Here is a 12,689-nt window from a genome sequence, read left to right on the forward strand (position 1 = left end):
TCATGAAGCTAGTAAAAGGTTAATATGAGCCCTGATCTCAGGTTTCTTTGCTGCTGAGCCTTGATTTCATTTTATACCTACTTCCTAGCACTTTGGTTAAAAATATCACATTATATCACCAATAAGAATTTTTTTTGAAAATTCAAAAACCAGGATTTCTTTTTCTACCAACCAACTTAATATAGTTGAAAGCACTGACAGTAGAATCAGTGGCCATTTTCCGTAAAGGTCATAAACAAAGAGAATGTAGAATGTCTAAGAGCAGTGTTGTTTACTTCAGATTTCTGCTTATCAATTTTTGTTCATTCCCAAGGACATACTGATTTGTAACCATGTTGTAGGTATTCTTCTCTAATCTTTAAAAAATGAAGTAGTAAAAAGAATTTCAGACCATTAGACCCAGAAGATTTAGAATACCACTCAGAGAAGGCGTGAAAGTGAAATATCAGAAAATCCATTTGGGGCCGGGTGCGATGGCTCATATCTGTAATTCCAGCACTTTGGAAGGCCGAGGCAGTTGGATCACAAGGTCAGGAGTTTGAGACCAGCCTGGCCAACATGGTGAAACCCTGTCTCTACTAAAGATTAGAAAAAATCGCCGGGCATGGTGGTGCACACCTGTAATCCCAGCCACAAGGGAGGCTGAGGCAGGAGAATCTCTTGAACCCAGGAGGCGGAGGTTGCAGTGAGCTGAGATCACACCATTGCACTCCAACCTGGGCGACAGGGCACGACTCCGTCTCAAACAAAAACAAAAACAAAAAACAAACAAACAAACAAAAAAAACAAAGAAAATCCATTTGGGTCAATACAAGCTCCTAAATAATGGACTATTGTGCAGAGGAAACACAGGTTATAATGTTAAACATTTCAAGTCTTAGGGAAATCAAATAACTATATTGTTTATAAAATTTGCTTTGACAAGTCAATACAACTTCATATGTTCTTATATGTTCTTTCATGTACTAATCTATGAAACTGTCTGCTCTTCCTTTATTGTCAGTGTACCCTGCATTTACCATACACTACTCATTTTACGTTTCTTTCTATTTGCCTAGTATCGTATAATGTTTTTATCTCTGAATCTCAATCATCATCATCTGACACTATATGCCTTCCCACTTTTAATTTTAACTTGAAAAAAAATTTTTATGTGTGTTTGTATGGCATTTAGCCTGTTTACATAATATCAAATAAGGTAATTTCAAACAAAACTAAAGCAGTCTTATAGCATCTTGAGAACAACATACTTAGATAATCAGTTGAATTTTTTTCACATTTAAACAGGTATTTTTGGTTTCATGTAGACTCAGCCTCTGCAATTCGAAGGTTTGTTTAATCTTTAATAGTTCTGGGTGCCATTTATGTTCATTTTCTTAAGATCATTTAATTACTGTCATAATTGTTACTTCTCTCTTCTTCACAAAAAGGATATACTGGCTAGTAGGATAATTTTCTGAGCTGTTTTAAAAGTCTTTGCCAAGATGTAAATACAAGAATCTACTCTGTGTGTGTGTGTGTGTGTGTGTGTGTGTGTGTGTGTGTGTGTTTTCTTTTGTAGAGATAGGGTCTTGCTATGTGACCCAGGCTGGTCTTGAACTCCTGGCCTCAGCTGATCTTCCTGCTTCAGCCTCCCAAAGTATTGGGACTACAGGCATGCGCCACTGTACCCAGTCACAATCTACAATTAAAAAAAAATGTGTGGGTACTATCTATGTTTTTAAAGAACCTCAAGGCAATTCTTCACTTTTAAAAAACTTTAGACATAAAAATAACTGTTCAAACTGAATTATACTTACTTTAGATTTTTCCACTCAGGTCTGTCACTGTACTAATATTTTTTCTTGCACCTCTCTTTAACAAACTAGGAAATTGATTCTTATTTGGAAACATTAACTCTCTAGGCCCCAACAGGCTTTGGTACTCTGGAAGAAATCATGGTTTTCTAAACGGAATTCATATTGTTCTCACATTTTCCTTAAATACAGTAATTTCTTCCACACACAAGGAGAGGATCATTTACCAAAGAGCAGTATCTTTATCAAAATATTTGCATTTAATTACATAATGAAATACTACTATGTGCAAGATACTGGGATAGACTATGCCAGGCTCTGGAGAGGTAAGGAAAAGTTAAGAAAATTCTAGTTTAGCACATAGGAGGAAAAGGAGAGACACAAAGTACTTTGCTGATTTAGCAAATTGCAAACAATCAGGAAAAAAAAAACATTATGAATACTACTTTTCTGGAATGTAACTTAGAGGGTTTGATTTTCTACATTTCTACTGATCTATTGTGTGCTGAGGTATATAAAGATATAAAGAGTTGAATGAGGGCCTGGTACTGTCCTTGACATTAACCAACCAAAATAAGCCTAGGTAGAGGAAGGCAATTAGGTGTGGGAGGTGTTGAGGAGGGTTCTGGAAAGACAGATTCCAGATGGGTTTGCATGAGTACACGTTTGAAAGGATGAAAATGAAAGGTATGTTTGGGCACCAAAAATTAGTCCAAATGAGTAGGGGCCTAAACAATACATGGTGAAATATTGCTATAGAATTTTAGAAAGGTAGATTAGGGCCATGAGCTGGGTGTGGGAACATGATGCAGGTAAGTCTGCTGCCGCTGCTGCTGACTTTGTTATATCCCAGGAATTATCATCAACTCTCCGGATAAAACATGTATTAGATTTCAAGTAAAAAAAAAAGTCCATACTAACTTTTATTTTTCTCTCCTAGAGAAATATACCTACCTGTCACTAAAATACATGTCAAGTTACATAATCTGTTAAGGTGAGAGAGCATAAGATATCACAATAATAGTGAAATATATTCATAAATATTTTACTGATTTTTATTGACTAAGAAGTAGAAACCACTGGTATATAACAAAACAGTCTGATCAATCACTGTATAATAAACACTCACATGTATGTATTTCTGTATCACTGAAGTGTAATATGATGAAGAGAAAATGAAATTGCTATGGGAAGGAGGAGGACATACCTAGACCTAGAGGACATGGAAGACCTCCTCAAGGAAGCAACATTCAATAGAGATCCAAAGCATGAGCAGAAATTAGTTATATAAAGTGGAGCATGTGAGAATTGAGGTAGGGATTATACAGCATTCCATAGAATGCCTTAGAGGGGAAAGAGAAAGGGATTAAAGAGGTAATAGTGGGAACCTCAAACAGGGGAGATGGTTGTTTAAGCTGAAGCTGAAGATGTAGGATGGGAACATTTAAACTTCACCTGGAAGTGCAATGCCACATTATTGAAAATGCACCAAGTTAGAAAACAACACTGACTTATTGACTCATAACTCAGAATCTAGGTATCTGAAGCTTCGAATAAAAGCAAAATACCAAGAATAAATTATTAGATTAGATTAAACATATTAGAACTCAAAAAACTGTCTTTGCCTCATTTTCAGTACATTTAAGACTGAATTTTCTATAAATTGGAAGCACGTGAAGAGATTAGCTGTTCTTAATAAATGAAGCACACCTCACAGAAGAGTTTGGAAAAACCTATCACCAGAGTTCCACAGATCTAAGTGTATCTAATTCAGTACAAAGAGATCAAGGCCTGAATATTTAGATTCTTTTTTATTAAGTTTTCTAGTTATTGTGATGTGTAACTCTATTGACAACCATCCAACACTGTGAGAGCCTTTAACTCTCTGGACTCTGCAAAAAATTCCAGACCCAGGGTAACCTCAGTTATGGCATATAGGGTTCAGTTGGATTTAATCCAAGTTCCTTCACACTTATATCTATAGCTGTAACAGCCTATAAAAATTGATCTTTACAAACATAAGCCCTACCATTATGAGATCATAAGAAACTCACCAAATATTAGAGATTTTGTATTATACTTTCTTAGACAGAAAAAGAAATGTGGGCTGGGAGCGGTGGCTCATGCCTGTAATCCCAGCACTTCGGGAGGCCGAGGCGGATGGATCATGAGGTCAGGAGTTTGAGACCAGTCTGACCAACATGGTGAAACCCTGTCTTTACTAAAAGTACAAAAATTAGCCAGGTGTTTTGGTGCACACCTGTAATCCAGCTACTCAGGAGGATGAAGCAGGAGAATCACCTGAACCTGGGAGGCAGAAGTTGCTGTGAGCCAAGATCGCACCATTGCACTCCAGCCTGGGCAACAGAGTGAGACTCTATCTCAACAACAACAACAACAACAACAACGACAACAACAATTTAATCCTTTTTATAACAGCCAAAAGGAGTTTTAGATTAACTGTAATTAACAAGACAACTTAGATCATCAGAAGCCCTCTGTTCTGTCTTTGAGTTACCTGATGATTTTCTCTATTAGAATGCCCTTACATTGAGGGATTTGGTATTATTTTATCATAGACTGCTTTTCTTCATCCTCTATTTTACATTCCTCTCCAATAGCTCATATCTACCCCCTGTATTAGGCCAGCTAATTGGAAGCTTAATTGCTTACATAATTAATACAGGGCAAAAATTAGATATAGAAAATCTTTGAGGACGTGGAAGTATGTATGTGCACACATTGCACACACACACAAATATATACATGTTTTAAGACAACATAATTCTAAGTTTTAATTTAATGATTTGTCATGAGCAACCTCTAGGAAAAGATGCATATATTCTCCTTTAAATAGTTGCATAAAATTCTATTGTGAGGATCTAGAGACCTTTAACAAGACTGTTCTTTCTCTCTGCATCTAGTTTAATAACAAACAGCCATTTTCTTTTTTTAGAAAATGTTTCTACCAGAAATAACTATTTTAATTGACAAAAAATTCAATTGTGTACCATTAATTGTATAACTATGTTCATGTTAACGGAAGTGTTTATTTCAGATTTAACAAATAAGAGTAATGGTGCAATAAATAACCCCCTGTATGTGGGTACTTCTATCTTAGTGTGTTATTTATTCATTTAAATTTATGGAGTACAAATGCAATTTTGATACATGCATAATGGTCAAGTCTGGGTTCTTAGGGTATACATCACCCAAATACCTTACATTGTAAGCATTATATCTTAGTGTTTTAAACATGGATAGTTTAAATAAGTAGGAGTACATGGCAAAGAATATGTGTATTTTTAAAATTACCAGTTGCTATTACTTTCGTTTCCCTCAAGTACTTACTACCATTAACAATCTATGAAAATGCTTGTATGCACACCAGTAGTGAACTTAATTTTTGTTTTGAATTGTACTTGAACTGATGAGAAAGAAAATAGTAGCTAGTTGCATTTATTTTCATTTCCTTGAGTGCTAAAAAGCCTGAGCAAATTATAAAGTATTTATTGTTGATTCATTTTCACCCTTTATTGTCTCGATTGTTCATACCTTTTGCTAAATTTCTACTGGGAAGTTTATTTTAAATACATAGAAGAATTTTAATACAAGTAGAATATGTACCCTTTAATTTTTTACTTAAAAATATTTTTTCAGGCCTATACTTTTAGATTCTGGATATTAGTCCTTTGTTGAATGCATTTGCAAAAATCTTCTCCCATTCTGTATGTTGTCTGTTTATTCTGTTGATTGTTTATCTTGCTGTGCAGAAGCTCTTTAGTTTAATTAAGTCCCATTTGTCTGCTTTTGGTCTTGTTGCCTTTGCTTTTGTGGTCTTAGTAATAAATTCTTTGGCCAGGCTAATATTCAGAAGAGCTTTTTCTAGGTTTTCTTCTAGGATTTTTATAACTACAGGTCTTACATTTAAATCTTTAATTCATCTTCAGTTAATTTTTGTACATGGTGTGAGGCAGAGGTCCAGTTTCATTCTTCTGCATATGGTTAGCCAGTTTTCCTAACACCATTGATTGATAAGGGTGTCCTTTCCTCATTGTTTATTTTTGTTGACTTTTTCAAAAATCAGTTAGTTGTAAATGTGTGGCATTATTTCTGGATTCTCAATTCTGTTCCACTGATCTACGTGTCTATTTTTGTACCAGAACCAGGCTATTTTGGTTCCTATAGCTTCGTAGTATGATTTCAGGTTGGGTAATGTGATATCTCCAGCTCTCTTCTTTTTGCTGAAAATTACTTTTCCTATTTGGGTTCTTTTTTGATTCCACATTAATTTTAGAATTGATTTTTCTAATTCTGTGAAAAATGATCATAGGAATTTGGTAAGAATTGCATTGAATCTTCAGATTGCTTCAGCAGTATAGTCATTTTAATGATACTGATTCTTCGTATGCATGAACACGGAATGTACTTCCATTTGTTTGTGTAATCTGCAACTTATTTAATTGGTATTTTGTAATTTTCCTTGTAAAGCTCTTTCACCTCCTTAAATATATTCCTAGCTATTTTATTTGTGGGTGTGGCAGTTATAAATGAGAATGAGTTCTTAATTTGGCTATCAGCTTGAGCACTGTTGGCATATAAAAATGCAAGTGATTTTTGTGCATTAATATTGGATCATGAAATTCGACTGAAGTCATTTATTAGGTCTAAAAGTCTTTTGGAGGAAACTTTGGGTTTACTAAGTATATTGCTGTGTCATCAGCAAACAGAGGTAATTTGACTTCTTCTTTTCCTATTTGGATGCCTTGTATTTCTTTATTTTGCATAACTGACCTGGCTAGGGCTTTCAGTACTATGTTGAATAGGAGTGGCGAGAGTAGACATTCTTGTCTTATTCCAGTTCTTAGGAAGAATTCTTTCAACTTTTCCCCATTAAGTGTGATGTCGGCTGTGGGTTGGACATATAGAGCTCTTACTATTTTTAGGTATGTTTCTTTGATGCCTGGTTTGTTGAGGGTTTTTATCATGATGGGATGTTGGGTTTTATCAAATGATTTTTCTGCATCTATTGAGGTAATCATATGTTTTTTGTTTTTAATTATGTTTATGTGGCAAATCAAATTTATTTCCATATATTGAACGATTCTTGCATCCCTGGAATGAAGTCCTCCAATTGATTGGAATGGATTATATTTTTGATGTGCTGCTGGATCCTGTTTGCTAGTATTTTGTTAAAGATTTTTGCATCTATGATCATCAGGGGTATTGGCCTGTAATTTCTTGTGTTCTTGTCAGATTTTTATATCAGGATGATACTGTTCCAATGCAATGAATTAGAGAGGAATCCCTTATCTTTAATTTTTTGTAATATTTTAAGTAAGATTAGTACCAGATCTGTGTACATCTAGTAGAATTTGGCTGCAAATCCATCTGATCCTGGGCTTTTTTGCTGTCATTCTTGATACTTTTTAAAATTACTGATTCAATTTCATAACTCGTCATTGGTCTTTTCAGGATTTCAATTTATTCCTGGTTCAATCTTGGGAGATTGTATGTTTCTAGGAATTTAACCATTTCCTCTAGATTTTCTAGTTTGTGTGCATAGAGATGTTCATTGTAGTCTCCTGAGGATTGTTTTTATTTCTGCGGTATCAAAAATACCACTGATTGCACTTGTTTGAATCTTATTTTTTTATTTATTGGTTAATCTAGCTCATAGTCTATCAATTTTGGTTATCCATTCAAAGAACCAACTTTTTCACTGATCCTTTGTGTGATTTTTTAAAATCTCAATTTCATTTATTTATACTGTAATTTTTGTTTCTCTTTTTTCTGTTGGCTTTGGGTTCTTATTTTTCTATTTCCTTTAGGTGTGATGTTATGTTATTAATTTTAGATCTTTCTATGTTTTTCATGTAATCATTTAGTATTATAAGCTTTCCTCTTAACACACTTCTGCTGTATTCCAGAAGTTTGGGTATATTGTGTCTCTATTTTCATTTGTTTCAATTTTTAAATTTCTGCTTTAATTTACTATTTACCCAAAAGTCATTTAGAAGAAAGTTTTTTAGTTTCCATGGGACTTCTGTGTTTTTGAGAGCTCCTCTTGTTATTGATATCTAATTTTGCTTAACTGTGGTCTGAGAAGATGCTTGATATGATTTCAATTATTTTGAATTTATTGATATTTTCTTTATGGCCAAGCTTATGGAAAAATTTGGAGAATTTTTCATGAACAGGTAAAAAAGATCAAGAGTCCAATTTGAGTCCTGAGTTTCTTTGTTGGTTTTCTGCCTTGATGATCTGTCTAGCGCTGTGAGTGGGCTGTCAAAGTCCCCCATTGCTATTGTATGGCTGTCTACCTCTTTTCTTAGGTCTAGTACTATTTGTTTTATAAATATGTGTGCTCTGGTGTTCAGTGCCTATGTATTTAGGAAAAATTAAATCTTCTTGTTTATTTCCCTTTATCACTATATAATGCCCTTCTTTGCCTTTTTCTACTGTTGTTGACTTAAAGTCTGTTTTATCTAATAGTCATGGTTGACTTTGTTGTGTGTTAAGAAGGCTAAAAATAGGCCCCTAATCTCTCCTAGCCTGTAAGGTTTCTGCTGAGAAGTATGCTGTTAGTCCTATGGGATTATCTTTATATGAGAGGTAATTTGGTTCTTTTCTCTAGCTAGCTGCCTTTAATATTTGTGTGTGTGTGTGTTGACCTTGGATAGTCTGATGACTATATAACTTGGTGATGGTTGTTTTGTATAGCATTTTGTGTGTGTTCTGTGAATCTCTTGCATCTAGATATTGACTTCTCTAGCAAGATTAGGGAAACCTTCCTGAATTATTTCCTCAAGTAAGTTTTCCAAGTAGCTTACTTTTTATTCTTCTCACTTAAGGGCACTAACACTATGCCGTTTTGGCAGCAGGTTTTTTTTCATTTGGTGTTGCAATTCAGGCTTCAGTCTCCAGTAATTGGCGCTCAAGAGTAAGAGTCAGCTCTCCTTTGTGTAAATTGGTGATCATTGGTCATACCCTCCCTGACCGTGGGAAAAAGGTTGCAAGGGGGATCATGTTGGGGTGCATTGAGGTTTCAGGGGAAAGAGTTAGTGACTGTGCACCAGTTCCTCATCCTGAGCAGGCAGGAACCGAATTGCATCCTTGGTACAGGGCCCATGACCTTCAGTTCGAATAGACTTTATCCTTCGGCTCCTGGCCACAGTGTAGCTGCAGCCCATGGACACACCTTTCTCCTTGGCTACCTCCAACGTGGGCTCAGGTTGGAGCCTTTTTCCCCAGTTCAGTGTGGACAACTCTGTGGTTTTCCCGCCATCCTTTGCTGGGAGGCTGCCACTCTGTGTAGGGAGTGGGAGTTGGACTCCACCCTTTGGGCAAGTCCAAGCAGTGCAGGCTCACTTTCAATGGAGTTGGAGCTAGCACAAAAAAGCATGAAAAGCACTTTCTCCACGTATAGGCCCCCAGCAGGGAAAACCTCTACTGTGTTCACAACACCGCACTGTTTGGGGGAGATGACTCCCCTCTGCATCCATTCTTGGCTGATGGTGCCACCCTCTTCAGTGATTGGCACTGCAGTTTCCTCTCCTTTGTCCCCAGGGAAGGTTTGTCAGGCTGTATTTCTAGCTGCCTTAGGGGCAGCCCACATAAAGGGTTAGGTTTGGGAGTTTGCAGTTTTCCAAGGACCTGCCTATCCCCTGTGATTGCCAAAGTTAGAACAGGTTGTGGCGTATGTTTGGGTGTGTGAAGAGGGGTCTCATGATGACACGGCTCAAGGGCAAAGCAGAGTAGATGTCCACCACAGGTGGTGCACAAACAATATGGTGCCTGCCATTTTCATGCAGGCCTGAGGAGTGCGGACATACCTACAAGTTCTGGCCAGCTATTTCTCTGTCACTGGGAACTCCCAAATTGCTAATAACAGTGTTGCCCAGGTCACGAGGGCAGAGGGGCTCCCCAACAGTTTGACAGTTAGCAGATAATAAAAGGGGTAAGGGAAGCAGAGAAGCACCCCCCACCTTCCCTTCCTTTTGGGCTCCACATTCCTTGGAGGTCAATCTCCGTCATACTCTTGCTTTCTTTTTCTGCAGTTCAGCTTCTTCCCATAGGTACTCTGACAGGTTCTGACTCTCTTTCCTCAGTTTTCCATTTGGAACATGTGCATTCATCAGTAACTTTGATCTTCTGAGGAGAATTGTCACCCAATGTTCCTACTAATCCATCTTAAAAAACAAATGCTTAGTTAAATTATTTCTGTTTTTATTACATACAATCAGAATGTAGGATATAATATAGTTTTTTATTTTATATTAAGCTTTTCTATATGAATGTGTGCACACATGTGCACATACACATATACATACACATACCATTTTGTAGATGAAAGAGGGAAAATATATTATTTGTTGCCAGTATAAATAGCTTTACATTGAAGATATTCTATTTTCCAATTCTGAATATTTGGTATATTAAGATTAGTCTTAAAACCAAACTGCCACAGACATTTAGAAATAATGGATAAAGTATTCTTTATCCAGTTATAATCATTTCAGTACCTTGCTGAGCTTGCAGGTAAGAAATCCCCAATCACCCTAACTAGAAACAATGTGAACTGAATAGTAGAGTAGTGGATGCATAAATTCACTCTGGAACTGATCTGGGTGTTAGAGGAATCAGTCCTTGTAAGTAAGGAATTGAGAGAAAAACAACATCCTTGGGACCCTATTAGGTCTGGGCTCACAGTAAATAGGTAGACTAAAAACAAATTGGCATCGCTAGAAAAATTCTGAACTATAGTATACTCTCCTTAACCAGAGGGAATTTCAACACCCACATTGGATGCCTAAAACTGTAGGTGGTACTGAACCCTATACATACTATGTTTTTCCTAAATATGTATGATAAAGTTTAATGTATAAATTAGGCACTGTAAGAGATTAACAAAAGTAACCAATAATAAAATAGAACAATTATAAAAATATACTGTAATGAAAGTTATGTGAATTAGTTCTCTCACCCTCTCTTAAAGTATCTATTGTACCATAATCACCTTTCTTCTTATGATGATGTGAGATGATAAAATGCCTATGGGATGAGATGAAGTCAGGTGAATTGCATAGGCACTGTGACACAGAGTTAGGTGACTACTGACCTTCTGATAGTATGTTGGAAAGAGGGTCATCTGCTTTGGGTTATTCTGGATCATCTAGCAATGACAACGTCAATGGTTGGATGTCAAGAGCAGACAATGTTGATGCGTAACAAGTGGGTAGTGTCTACAGCATGAATATGTCAACAAAGGGAGGATTCACGTCCCAGGTAGGACAAAGCAGGAAGGCATGAGAGTTCATGATGTTACTCAGAATAGCACACATTTTAAAACTTATGTATGGTCTATTTCCGGATTTTTTCACTGAATAATTTTAGATTGTGGTTAACTACAGGTGTCTCAAACAGAAAGCAAAACTGCAGATAAGCAGGTACTACTCTTTTCATTTCTTTCAGGTCTCGAAGAAGAAGAATGAAATTATCCTATGCAATTTAAAAAATCAGGTTCTGAGTCCTGCACTAATATGGAGATTGCATTACTCTGGAGGAATAGTCAAGTTCTTCCCTTTTCAAGATTATGCCTTTAAAAGTCAGGTCTAGGGTGGTAAAACTCCAAGGACTCTGGCAGAAGGAAATGTCATGCTATTTTGGATGATCACATTTCTCACTCAAGTCACAGAGAAACAGAAATAAGAGGCCACTCAAAAGTTGAATGTGTACTTTAAAAATTACAAACCCCTTCACCAAGAGCAATCTACCTGGAACAAGAGAAAACAGACACACGTAGAAGAATCAGAAACCCCCAAACATGAACTGATCCTTAACAAATGAAAGAGCACATTAAATGAGTATGTTAAATTATTTAAATACATTAAATAAGACATCAAACCAGGTACTGTGAAACACCAGTAGGCCTCTCACATATCTTGTGATATGATTTACTCTGAAAAATAGCAAGGAGTAAGTCAAAGAGAAAATAGAAAATTGTTATGTAAACAGGATGATAGATCTGAGGAAATTTCAGAAATGAAAAGTTCTAAATATTTAATTAAAAAGGGCTTAAGTGGTTATAATAGATGGAGCCAAAAATAAAAGAGGCAATATTTGAAAACATAGTGACTGTGATTTTTTTTCAAAAGGTGATAAAGACACTAATCTTCAGAATCAAAAAACACCGTGAGAGTCAAGAAGTTAAATTTAAACAAATCCACACATGGATACATTATAATAAAACTGCATAACACAATTTAAAAAAAACACACAAAAGACTCATAGCAATTAAAGAGAAGGGAATGTTTACTTATACAAGAACAAATTGCATGTCATTTAATTTCTCAAAAGAAACCGTAGAAGCCTGGAAAGAAATAGAAAAAGGAAAGAGAAGGAAGGAAAGAAAGAAAGACGCAAATGATGAAGAGATGTAAAGAAAGGCAAGGGAAGAGGAGGGGAGAGGTGGGCTTGTTGGGGGAGGGAAGAGGAAAAGAAAAAGAAGAGAATAAAATAAAATGAATATCCTGAAGAAAAGTATCTGTTACCCTGTAGGTCTATAGCTATACAATATTGAAAACTCCAAAAACAATTTTAGACATAGGCCAGTTTCCTACTCCTAAAACCTTATTACAATCCTAAATGTGTATGGTAAGCATATTATTATCAATGCTTCAACCTCTCTGTTATAAAATTATATTGCAGTTTCCTCCACTACAGCTCAGATATCCTTCCCTGCCCAGGAACTTTGAGGTTACCCATGTGACTAGCTTTGGCCAATGACAAGTGCCATAATGCAAGCAGAGGTTTTAAATGTTCTTAAATGTTCTCGTGTGGTTTGGCTCGCCTCTCTTGCTCCTGCTAACACCATGAGGAATATAAGCTCCA

The 12,689-nt window shown here is 36.1% G+C and overlaps 1 long non-coding RNA gene across 1 annotated transcript; it reads left to right on the top strand.

Moving 5' to 3' along the window:
* The first annotated feature begins 277 nt into the window (after positions 1-277).
* LOC105465023 (uncharacterized) lies at positions 278-12,206 on the top strand. Its single transcript, XR_011612252.1, has 3 exons — positions 278-337; positions 2,737-2,790; positions 11,271-12,206. It is a non-coding gene; the product is annotated as an uncharacterized lncRNA (long non-coding RNA).
* Positions 12,207-12,689: the final 483 nt, after the last annotated feature.

This window comes from Macaca nemestrina, chromosome 13 (assembly GCF_043159975.1).
Source record: "Macaca nemestrina isolate mMacNem1 chromosome 13, mMacNem.hap1, whole genome shotgun sequence".
Taxonomy (NCBI): domain Eukaryota; kingdom Metazoa; phylum Chordata; class Mammalia; order Primates; family Cercopithecidae; genus Macaca; species Macaca nemestrina.